The sequence below is a fragment of the Pteropus medius genome, unplaced genomic scaffold, assembly GCF_902729225.1.
Source record: "Pteropus medius unplaced genomic scaffold, Ma_sr-lr_union100, whole genome shotgun sequence".
In the NCBI taxonomy this organism is placed as follows: domain Eukaryota; kingdom Metazoa; phylum Chordata; class Mammalia; order Chiroptera; family Pteropodidae; genus Pteropus; species Pteropus medius.
Genome location: NW_024354503.1, coordinates 7477743 through 7490662, shown reverse-complemented (window position 1 = coordinate 7490662; position 12920 = coordinate 7477743). Strand labels below are relative to the sequence as shown.

At 37.5% G+C, this 12920-nt stretch overlaps 1 protein-coding gene across 8 annotated transcripts in view; it reads right to left on the bottom strand.

Moving 5' to 3' along the window:
- PKIB (cAMP-dependent protein kinase inhibitor beta) overlaps nucleotides 1–8868 on the bottom strand; it is a 95872-nt gene extending 87004 nt beyond the window's left edge. For 7 of the 8 annotated variants that reach the window (XM_039854230.1, XM_039854234.1, XM_039854231.1 and 4 more), the window contains exon 1: nucleotides 8736–8868. The gene's annotated coding sequence lies outside the window, so the exon portion shown is untranslated. The remainder of the gene's footprint in view (nucleotides 1–8735) is intronic. The other variant, XM_039854233.1, reaches the window with a different exon arrangement.
- Nucleotides 8869–12920: the final 4052 nt, after the last annotated feature.

The following is a 12920-nucleotide window of genomic DNA, read 5'->3' as shown; positions in this document are numbered from 1 at the left end:
CTGAAATTTCTGATTTTCATTGCAATTTATATTTTCTCAAAATCACTATTTCAAAATTTTAAAGTTTAAAACTCACTGGTATTTTAAGTGGCAAAGATTATCCGCTCAGAAAAATAACATGTGGAATAACTCATTATAATGTCATTATGGGAAGTTGACAAAAGGATGAGATTGAAAGAAGAAAAAATCATTATATTTTCACATCTGTGATTCTTGGTAAAGAGATTACAATATCAAGCACATATTGCTCTTGGAAAAAACAGAATTCCACATTTTAACATTATTAATATTTAAGGTAATGTATTTTTATGGGTTTTTTTTCCCCCTTTTATTTTGTTTTCTCATTTCTGTGTTAAATCAATGATTACTACAGGATGTAGCAAAACTAGAATGTAGCCTTTCAGTAAACTGGAAAACTCTGTTTCATATCCTCAAGATCTAGCCATAGATAAAAGATCACTTTACATAATAAACAAAAATGTTATTTTTTTTATTTTGTTCTATTCATTTTTATTCTGGTAATAGTAATTTTAAGAGGAAACACAGTGATACAAACTATGTACCACTATTACATTACATAAAAACACATTCTTACAAATGTACCAAGACTGGAAGGTACTCAATATTGAAGCGATTATGACTGAATATTAGAATTGAAATTTAAAAATCTTAAGTGTTCTTAATAATAGTGATAGTTTATGATAAAAATTTTTAAATTAAAGAAGTTAAATAAAGTAAACTTTAATAATCTTTATGTAAGATAATTTGAGATGTACTTAGATATAACCTAAACTTGTCATTAGATAAAAATCTATATTTCATTAATCCATATTTCAAGTGGATCATATTGAGACAAAACTTACAAAATGAAGAACTGAATCAATTGACTATTAAAATAAATACTACTTATTGACAGATAATATAAAATGCTTTTAACAAATTAGAATAAATTAAGACAGTTTTTTAGAGAGTTGATAAAAATAAACATCTGTGAGTAAAAAAAATGCTTTGTTTCTTCTCATTTTGCAGTTAAAACTGAAAGGTTTATATTTCCTTTCAAAGCATTCAAACCTAAAACCCAAAATATGGACTTCTCAGATTTGGAACTGGGTTTTACTTGAAGCTTAATATTATTTGGCAAAAGTCCACAAACATCTCCAGGAGCTGTTCTGGGTTTACCTAATGAGGGAAGTATTCCTTGCTCCCCCTGAAAACGTTCTCCCACTGCTCCCTAAGGCAAACAAATAACCCTTCCTGCCCCCGCCCCATTTGTAGACTGGCCCCATTTCCACATTGTCAAATCCATGTGGCATAATTGAATGGAAAACTTGAAATGACCTGGTTTAGACCCATACCTGGTTCAGCTGTATAAGACTTCGACCATATCAAGAGACAGTAGATGCACTGCCAGAGGTATCATGTTACTTCTTTACAACTGGTACTGAGAACGAGCACAACATGTGTGTCATGCTCATCAGTGACTATTAAGAATGTCCAATATGGAATGAGACTGCATCAAACTAAAAAGCTTCTGCTCAGCAAAAGAAATTGTCAACAAGGTAAAGAGATAACCATCCAAATGGGAAAATATATTTGTAAGCAATGCCTCCGATAAGAGCCTAATGTCGAAAATATACAAAGAACTCATATGGCTCAATAACAACAAAAAAACAAACGATTCAATCAAAAAATGGGCAGAGGACTTGAACAGACACTTCTCCCTAGAGGACATACAAATGGCCAACAAATATAGGAAAAGATGCTCAACATCACTAGCTATTAGGGAAATGCAAATCAAAACCACTATGAGATACCATCTCACGCCTGTTAAAATAGCTATAATCAACCGGAGAAGTAATAACAAATGTTGGTGAGGATGCGGAGGAAAAGGAACCCTCATACACTGCTGGTGGGACTGCAAATTGGTACAGCCAGTATGGAAAACAGTATAGAGGTTCCTTGAAAAACTAAGAATTGATCTACCAGATGATCCAGCAAATCCCTCTACTGGATATTTACCCCAAAGACTTGGAAATCCATATCTGAAAAGATATTTGCACACCTATGTTCATAGCAGCACTATTCACAGTGGCCAGGACGTGGAAGTAACTGCAATGTCCTACGATAGATGATTGGCTAAAGAAGCTGTGGTACATATAAATAATGGAATATTACTTAGCCATAAGAAGAGATGAAATACTGACATTTGCGACAACATGGATGGACCTCGAGATAAACATGCTAAGTGAAATAAGCCAAACTGAAAAGTTGAAAATCACATGATATCGCTTATATGTGCAATATAAACCTAAAAGCAACAATGAACAGGACAAACAGAGACTCGGGGACATGGACAATGGACTAGTGGTTACCAGAGGGTAGGGAGTGGGGGAGGAGGGAAGAGGTAGACAGGGTAAAGGGGGTCAAATATAGGGGTTGGGGGATGGTGAAGTGGGTAAAGAGGATCAAACATATGGTGGCAGAAGGAAACTGGACATTGGGTGGTAATCACACCATAGAATATATAGATGTCAAATTATAATGTACACCCGAAAATTATATAATTGTATTAGAAAAAAAAAAGAATGCCCAATATGAGTGAATAGGCTGAGTATTTCGAGTTAGAATGTTAGAAAGGCTGTGAATGGCTGTGAATTTAGACACCAATCAAACCTCATTTCTAATCTCAACTCTGTCACTTTCTATTAAATGACTTTGGATAGACACTCTCTTCACCAACTTATCTAGAAAATGGAGAGATAAGACTAACACCATAGCTTGGAGAATAAATGTCTGAGCCTAGTATGTTGCTCAGAAAATAGTAGTTTCCCTTCTCTTAACATTTACAGTCATTTCCATGGAAAGAAAAATAACTACTGTCCCCTAGAAAATTTTCAAGCTTCTGTTGCAATTTTTGAAAAATATATATTTAAGGCCTCTATCTTTGCCCTAATCCCATTTCTTCCTTTGGAAATCAGCTCCATGAATTATCTTTTCTGTACTTTCAGCCTCTCCCACACTGATCACTCCTTCATGGCGCCTAAAGAGAGAATTAAGGCTGTCCTTGAAACATTAAGTAAAAAGTAATTTGACCCCATATCTTGATCTCCGATTACTCACTCAACTTTTTATTCTATTTTTTCAGCTCTAATCCTAGGATGAGTACTCAACAATGGCTGACTCCTTTTCCCTATTTTCCATTTCTTACCCAATACTATCTGGCTTCCACCTCCCAATCATAAAGCCATTACTCTTCCTTTCTACTTGTCAAATAAAAAGTCCTTTCAGCCCTCTCCTACTGGGCCTTCTAATGACTATGACCTGTTGATTATGCTGCACATTATTTAAAGTTCTACTTACACTTACTGCTATGGCAACTTTCTTTCCAGATTTTCCTCTTAGGCTCCCAGTAAGACTCACTTCCCAGGATTCCTTTTTCCTTCCATTTCCCTTCTCATTCTATATGTTTGCCATAGGAGGCCTCATCATTATGTTTACTTTCTAGATGCCAATATCAACTAAATCTATGTCTGCTGAGCTTTTGATAAAACAGCCTTTTGGGTATCTTCACCTCTGGTTCATCCTTTACTCATCATTTTACCCAACACTGACTGTACTTGTTTTCTAGGGCTGTCATAACAAATTGCCACAAATCGATCACCTTAAAATAACAGGAATCTATTCTTACACAGTTCAGGAAGCCAGCTATCCAAAATCAAGGTGTCAGCAGAGAATTGGTTCTTCTGAAGGACTCAGAAACAGAATCCATTCCGCACCCCATTCCTAGCTTCTGGTAGTGGCTGGCAAATCTTGGAATCCTTGCAGCTGCATAACTCCAGTCTCTACCTCCACTATAACATGTTTGTCTTCCTTCTATGTCTCTGTGTCTTTTTTCCTCTTCTTATAAGGACACCGGAAATATCAGGTTAAAGGCCAATTGTATTCCAGTATGACTTCATCTTAACTAATTACGACTGCAATAACCCTATTTCTATATAAGGTCATATTGTGAGGTGCCAGGAGGTACACTAATTTTGAGAAGACATTATCCAACCCAGTAAACCCACCAAACCTTGTATTTCCATCTTTGTAAATAGTGCTAGCCCTCAAACTGAAGCCAGGAATCAGAGAAGCACTCTTCATTCCTACTTCTCCCTAACTTTATAACTCAGCTATCATCAAATCTGATCAACTTTGCTTCTAATATTTCTAGACATTGAATACCCTTGTTCATCTCTAATTCTCCATCCATAATTCCTGACTCACTCTTTAGAATCTCTTGATTGGCCTACTACAATAATCTGTCCAATACCCCACCAATCCAACCTCCTTAGAGCTACTAGAGTAGGTATAGATACATACAAACAGATTCTTGGTATGTTAGAAAGATGCAGAGTTGTTTTTATGTTTTGTAACTTTAAAACTATGAAAAATTCTGCTTCTTGACAGCAATGCACACAATTATGATAGACATTCTTCTGCAGGATTGGAGGAAGTGAGAGGCAGAGCGGTTTTTGTGGAAGCCTTGGCCTTTGTCACATCTTTTGGTTTGATAGATTCTTTACAAATCTTCAGAGTGTGACAAATCTATGATATCTATGATCTAGCTTTTTATTACATTTCAATGTCTCTTTGGAAAAGGATGCCAAGAGGGGCTTATGTCGGTGTTTTGAGATTTAAAATTATACTGGCTCCAGAGGCTCCATGATAGAACTACTTATTCTCATTTTTAAAATAAACAAACATAATAAACTAATGTAATTGCATGAAACTTAAGCCATTCTTATTTACACACACACACACTGATTTTACAAATAAGTTTTTTTTTTCTAGACAGCTTAACCCATCCATTAAATTAGTCTAGAAGTAAATTATTTTATAGTCATTTAAATATAAGCATGCTTGGAAAGATGGCTTAACTCTCGTCTTTCATGGTTTTATTTCTGAAACTACTGCATTGGACCTCAGTTTCCTCTTTTACTTTACCCCAACACTGAAAACCTACAGTTTACCATGCTGATTTCCACAATCCGAAATGAGGATTTTTTTTTTTCATTAGCATAGTAAATCTTAGGGCTTAGCAGGAAGTAGGGACTATGAAAAAGAAGAACCCAAGAGATAGAGGAAGGCATTTAGCTTCATTTATCTTGTCTGTAAATGCTCCTGCTGCTGATCTCCCAAACAAGTGTCCAAGCTGTCTTGGATCCAGACTACATAAACTAAATGTATCCATTCCCTTGGCCCTCTGTCCAGTCTGCAAAATCCTGTTCTAACTGATTCAGGATTCTAGGGGAGATTACTTCTTCCTTATCAGGAATATATACAAATCCAAATTGCTTTATTCTTATTTAGACAGCTCTGAGCTTCTCCAACCAAACACCCAACTCTTGGACAGCATGATATTTTAAGAATAGAAGTGACTGGAGGACACAAATCTACTCTGATTTATAAAGTCCATAGCATGCACAATTCCTGAGCAGATGCATAAAGTTGCTATTTGGCATTGAGTGTTAGAATAAAAAGTTGATCTCACTTGAGTTAAGTAGATTACCTATTTGATTTCTCAGAATCAATTATACGTCAAATAAAAAGAAAAAATACTAACGAATACTTTTTGTTGTCTGGGTATGTTCAAATGCTTAGTCTGAAGTTCTTTTTCTGTAATGTCAGTAACCTATAATGACCTATAAAAAGTACATAGAGCATATTAATATGAAAATTTCTGAGACTAACAGGATTCCAAAGAGCATGTATTACATAAAAATTCAACATAAAAATGGTAGAAGTTTTAAAATAGGAAGACAGAAATCCTAGATTTATCCCTAGTATGTAATTTTTGTACATGTAAATCATTTATTCTTGAGCTTTAGATACCTACATCTACAAATAGAATAGTTTAATTATTATTTAAAAGAATTAGTTTCATAACTATTAAAGAAGTTTATTTTAATCATAGGATTTATAGTAGATTTTTTTTATATTCAGGAGGTAATAATTTTTTTCGAACTCAGTTAAAATTTTCTGTTGAAAGAATGGAAAACCACTGCTTTTACCGTCAAGCCATTCAGGTCAACATTTTAAAATACAGTTTTCAAATTACTTTCTCATTTTCAATGGACATCGAATGAAATTTAGTCTTAAATAAGCATAATTTACTCTCATTTAGAATTAAAAAAAGACAATAGGGGGAGAAGTAAATAGGCAGAGCACAGAGGAGTTTTAGAACAGTGAAAATACTCTGTATGATATTATAATGATGAAAACATGTTATTATATATTTGTTCAAACCCAGAGACTATACAACAACAAGAGTGAACCGTAAGGTACACTATTCATTGTAGGTTCATTCTTCGTAACAAATGCACCACTCTGGTGAGTGATATTGATAGTGGGGGAAGCTATGCATGTGTTATATGGAGTTATATGGACATCTGTATCTTCATTTTGGTTTTGCTATGAATCTAAAACTACTTCTGCAAATATTACATTTTTTAAAAAATTGCTGATTTAAGTTCTAAACTTGAAAGTAAGCAAAGTGTTTCCTCTCCCAAACTTCTCTTTACATATATATCAAATCATATATGATCCAGTATGAAACATTTATTTCTCCAGAATTTTCTATATTTTGTAAGTATATAACTTCTACATAAAAATCATTCTATAACGCTTTTAAAAAGTTACACAAGTTTACCATTACAACCCAAGAACTCTACTGTTAAATATCTACCCAAGAAAAATGAAAACACATGTAATCACAAAGACTTGCATGTGAATATTCTTAGTGCCGTGATTCATAATAGCCTCAAATTAAAAACAATCCAAATGTCCATCTACTGGTGAACATATAAACAAAACGTGGTATATCCATGAAAGGGAAAACTATTCAGTAATAAACAGGAATGAAGTACTGATACATGTTACAACATGGATGAATCTCAAAAACATGTTAAGAGAAAAATGAATAAATAAAAGAACACATATTTTATAATTCCATTATATGCAATGTTCAGAAAAGGCAAATCTGTAGAGACTGAAAGTAGATTAGTGGTTGCCTGAAGTTGGGAGTGAGAACAGAGATTAACTGAAAATGAGCATGAGAGATCTTTATTAGAGTGAGGAAAATGTTCTACAATTGAATTATGATAATGGTTTCACAATGTAAAATTTCTTTAAAAATCATCGAAAAAGGTAATTTCTAAAAATCTTAATTTCTGATTTAATATTGACTAACAAGGAAAAATTATTCTTTCACAAAATGAAATTTGACACATTTTTAAATATTATGCATAATGTATTCCATTAGCCTTTGATATTTTGTTGAAGAAAGTTGTGGTTAAAAGTCAATTACCGAAAACTTTTTGTAAAAAAAAAATTTTTTTTCTGAAGTACACTTTGCTTCAGAATCGAATCATTTGATTTTCCAGAACATCTTTTTAGAAAATGAACTCTTGTGAGATAGTGTCAGTAGAGGAGTGTTGACCAGCAGGGGAAACACTATCAGGAAACAAAAGACGGTTTTCAAAATGCTGGTCTAACCAAACCTGATCCAGAACCTATCACATTACAGTACTTCCTATGAGCCTTTTGACCATTAGAGCTCATTTTAATAATCCAAATTCTGAGCTTTCTCAATATTAATTCCCAGAATAATTTTTTAATGTGTAGCGATGTCAATAAGAAGAGAGACATCTTGTGAAGAGACAAAGTGAACAGATGGATTTCGAATCTGTATGTACACAAAGAGAAATGCAAGATTCGAAGTAATTCTAATACAAACTTTTTCAGTATCTAAACCATTAATATGAGTTTTAGTTTTTTTTCTTTTTTTCTCTCTCTAGGTGTATATTTAAGTGGTCTACAGCCTTGAATTTCCACTTTCCAGTCCTGCACAGACTCTGACTAAATAACACCACCTGCAGTTTTGGGGTTTGTTTATTTTTTTTTAAAGTGTTCCCCGTGTGCCCCACTCAAACCAAACGCTTGCCCGAAAGAACCGAGTCTGGCTGCGCTCCCTAGGATGAGCTCTAAGATAGGACTAGCGGGTCCTTCCCACCCTCGCTCATCAGGGACTTGCCAGCTCTAGCTGTGGCAGCTGGTAAAAGATTCATCCGCCCTTCACCACCCCCAAGTCATTTTCAGGAGCTTCCCCAAGGGGTTACAGCAGCAGCAACAGTCAGGACGCACGCCCTCCAACCGCTAAGCCCCGGCGACCACATTATATTCGGATCTCCCTCTGGCGCTGCCTGGGGTCTAGGGGCCAGCAAAATTCAATAGCTGACAGGGACCCTTGGGATCGCCCGTTCTAATCATCCCTAGATTTTATTAAAGACTGGACGGAGACTTGTGAGGCGAGGTCATCTGCTAAAGGCACGCAGCTTGAGGCTGACAGAGCCTGTGAGAACTCAGGTCTCTGTTGATCTAGTGGCCGCGAGCGGGTGCGTGGGACTCGGAAAGCCAGCCGGAGGGAAACGACGTGGCATACCCTGCGTGAGAGGCGAAGGGCTCAGCCTCCTTACGACAGGAGGTCACCAATGTCCAACTCTCAGGTAGAGTGGGCAAAAAGCAGATGACCAGCCCTCTCTAGTTAGGCCTGCTGACCTGGCGCCCCTTTTCACTCTAAAGGGACACTAGTTTGCGTGCGAACGATGTGGTCACCCTAGCAAAACGGGAATCTGTTTTGAATTCCTCTGACTGCTTGTGCAGACAGGGCGGAAAATGGGGAAAGTTGCACTTACCAGTTTCTCTGGCTCAGTCCTTTCTCTCCATCCTCGCACCAGCGTCGCCCACTCCCGCTGCCCCTCCACTAGGTACGTACTAGCCGCGCGCAGGGCTGCCCGCGTGCCTTGTCCAGGTGTCCTTTTGCTCTCGAGCTCGCCCGGCCTTTCTGTGGCCCAGAGCTGCGACACGGGCTCTAGCTCGCTGCCGCCTCTACAGTCCAGGGAGGTGCGGCCGCGTCTGAGCTGTCGGGCTGAGGTGCAGTCAGGCAGTAGCAGCAATTTCGGGGGCGGAGGGAGCGGCCACTGGGACCCGCCCCCGAGCACCGAGAGCGGTTCCCCCTGCGGCGTCCCGTCCCGCAGCCCCCGCCCCGCGGAGCATTTGCCGCAAGCGCGACGGTCACTCTTCCCTGTTGACGCCTCTGTCAGGACTCGTTTTCCTGCGTGCGCATTAACAACTTATTATCCGTGTTCATCGCAGAACCCGCGTCCTACCCGCCTGCCACTCTCAGTTCCCCAGGGTGACTGACTGTTCATGTTCTGTTAAGATTTTGACGTAACTGGGAATTTCGCTTCTCTCGCTCATCCCGGGCGCTGCAACTTGTCAGTCCGACCCATGTGTGCGCGCCTCGAGGTTTTGCGCTCCAAGTATCATAAGGTTGCTTTTTTTTTTTTTTTGTCTAATCGTGGCTGTTTGGAGGAGGTAAGGGTATACATAGTTTTCTTATTTGCACCCAGAATCTGGGTCTTCGCGTTTATTAACTGATGGTTTTCATAGATTGGGAGTCAACACGCAATGCTCACGACTTTTGGGCGAAGCAAAGCAGAAAACAATGCATAACAAGTTTCACTTTCAGGTTCTCACTAAGGAAAATGAAGTCCTTACTATTAAGATCTCATTGTGTCCTTTAAAAGCTATATTAAATGGATGACATACCGCTGCAAAAATTAAGGTGCTTTTCTCTGATTCCCGAGAAGGTGGTTCGCCCTCACCGAATTCCTGAGATCTCTGGTTTCCTGAGTCATTAGTAGTGTTCAAAATCTTAACAGCAATATGCCCATTGATGCTATGCTTTGGCTTTCTGCTCAGGGACTGTGATACTACTTCACTACTGACTCCTTCTGAATTCTTCTTTAGGGAAAGGGTATGTCAGATATGAAAATATAATTAGCAAATATTTTATACAAAATATCTACTAATGGTGCTTCAATCATACTCTACATAATTTAATATTCCTACTCCCACAATATAGTAATAAGCATCTCTATTTTCACATAATGAAGTGAAGCCCAGCAAGGTTGGATAATTTGAATAAGGTTGAAATAGCTAGGAAGATTGCAATTCAGTTTTTGCACTTAAGTCTTTCTTCCTTTAAGGTTGATTGGAATTTTTTACTTAAAACTCTATTAATAAAGCTTATGATTTTTCTAAATGCCAACTAGTATATTTTATTTTCTAAAAACATAGTTACTTTTGTGGTCATACAGATATTAATTAAAGATACCGAGTGTTATTTATATTTTTAGTGTAACTTCAAAATTTATTTGGAATTATCAAAAATATTTCTCAGGCCTATTATCATTTTATTATACAATAACATACAATATTATTATCTAAGGCAAATTATTCTAACGCATATTTATTTTAGAGAGCCTATGGTAGAGAGTGATGCTAAAATATTTGGATTTATGAGTTATGCAGCCATGATTGTATTTTTATGATTCTGCAACAGTATTCTTATGCTCTCAAAATTTGTTTTGTAAAATCTGTATTTTGGGGTAAATTTGATAAATCATTAGCTTTCACTGAAACACTTTTAAGTTATATATTTGAAATCATCAGAACCACTCAATTATATGCTTCATGAAGGCTTTGTGTTCAGTACCTAGAATAGTACCTACACAAAATAGGTGCTTAATAAGCAGTTTTTAAATGAATAAATATAACCTCATTTCCTTCAATTAAGACAAAATGATGACTTAAGAAAACACTATTTATAGAATGCTTTTGTCTATTTATAGTAGATTGAAGATTCTTTATTGTCTTTCCTTTCTGCTAGGGAAGTAAAGGAGATGATACAATCAGGTAAGCAACCTAAGAGTTTGCTGTAGAGAGCTGACCATAAGTCCGAAGAAGCACTTTGAGCACACAGGCGGGGTTTTGTATAACTTTGGGATTTTGCTGAGTGATTTGATGGAAAGACAAGGAGAAAGGTTGGCAGCCATTTTTAGGAGAGTGGTTGAAGGACAGGGCTATGAGGTTAATTTAAGATTACATAGGAAAATAATGAAGACATAAAAGGGGAGAGAAAAGTTAACTATACATCTTGATCAAATGAGAGAGAGAAATCAGAAGTCGCAGTCAATGTGGTATAGCTTTCTTGAAAGTTTTAGTAGTAAAATGATGGCATGGTTTATGGAAGACCTGTGGGTGGGATTGGCTAACACAGAATGAAGATCAAGAAATTGAAGACTAAGGCACTGAAAGTGCTTTTCACATGGATGTATAAGCCACCAACAGTAATGACGTGGATAGAGAAGGGTGATGGGTCAGATAACAAAAACTTCCATGAAAGTGGTGGAATAACCTGGAATCAAGCAGATGACTGTGCAGAGTTGGGATAGAAGGAACATATCTAGGGAGCAAGAGCCTAAATGGATCAAGGACTGATCTAAGAGGTGGTACACAGTTCAGAAGCAACACCTGGGAGCTACAAGGATGCCAATACTGCCTCCTCTGGTCCTAGGGTGTGAGATAATGAACCTTCTACATTGAGAGAGAGACCTAGGGGAAACTGTTCTCAGGAAAAAGCTGATTTTCACCTAAAGCAAGAAAATAGAAGATGCATAGTGTGACTGGATTATAAAGGTAGTGGAGTTTTTCATATTGAGCAAGGATTCTGCAATGTCACTGTGGATAAATTTTGGAGGCAAGCCAACATCATGGGTGTGTGACCTGTGCCTTAGCACAGAGCTCTACTTTTAAAAAAGGCCTTGTGCTTGGCTTAATGCTCTTCTGTCCGTTCCTGGACATTTTTAATAATATTAAACAAGCAACTCCACATTCTAATCTTGCATTGGGCCCCACAAATTATGTAGCCAATTCTGTTGGAGGAAGTGGAGAAATGGTAGCTTGGTTGAAGCAGAAGTAATACAAATGCACTGAGGATTAAAGTATGAGAGACTAACTGCAGGAGATTGTGTTTTTGTGTGAGACCAAGAATAGTGGGAGGAGTGTGACTGCAAGGTTTCAAATGACATCTGGTTTTGCACTCTTCCAGGCCGGGCTAGCTGAGACCTGGTCAGGAAAGGTAAGTAAGCAGCAGTCACCATCAGCCTACTCCATGTTTCTGTAAGCTAGTATATTCGTTTTCCTAAGGTTGCCATTAACAAATTACCACAAACTTAGTGACTTGGACCAGCAGAATTTTATTTTCTCACAGTTCTGGAAACCTGAAGTTCAAACTCAAGGTGTTGGCAGAGCAGGGCTCTCTCTCTCTCTTTCTCTCTCTCTCTAAAGGTTATAGGTGAGAATCCTATTTTGCTTCTCTAGCTTTTGATGCCTGTAAGTAATCATTCATATTCCTTGGCTTGTACACTTGTACTTGTATAACTCCAATCTCTACCTTCACTTTCATATATTCTTTGTTTTTCCTCTATCTATATTCTCCTCTTCTTATAAGGGCACTTACTGAACTTAGGGTCCACCCGGTTAATCCATGATGATCTCATCTGGATCTCCTGATCTCAATTACATCTTCAAAGACCCTTTTTTCAAGTAAGGAGGTCACATTCACAGGTACCATGGTTAGAATTTGAACATATTTTGGAGACCAGCATTCAGTCTACTATGGTGAGCTTAGGTGAAGCCACAGGAGTAGCCAAGCCGGACGACAGGGGCAGCTGATAGCTTTTCAGGCCTATTTGTCAAAACAAAATATCTATAAAAATACGAAGTTTATCAATGTTTCTAAAGCTTTCCAACTGTGAAATTTAATATGAAATTCAGAAGATTAGAACTGCCCCGAGAGACTTTACATCCCTAGGAGTGACAATCTGCCCTTGGGGACAAAAAGTCCTGGGGAAAGTCATGTACTTGGGGAAAATGTCAAGTCTGGTTACAGAGAACTGTAACCACCCTCTATTCCAGAGAACATGTGTGGTTCCTTGGTGCTAAAGGTGAATCTACGGGATTCCCATATTTCA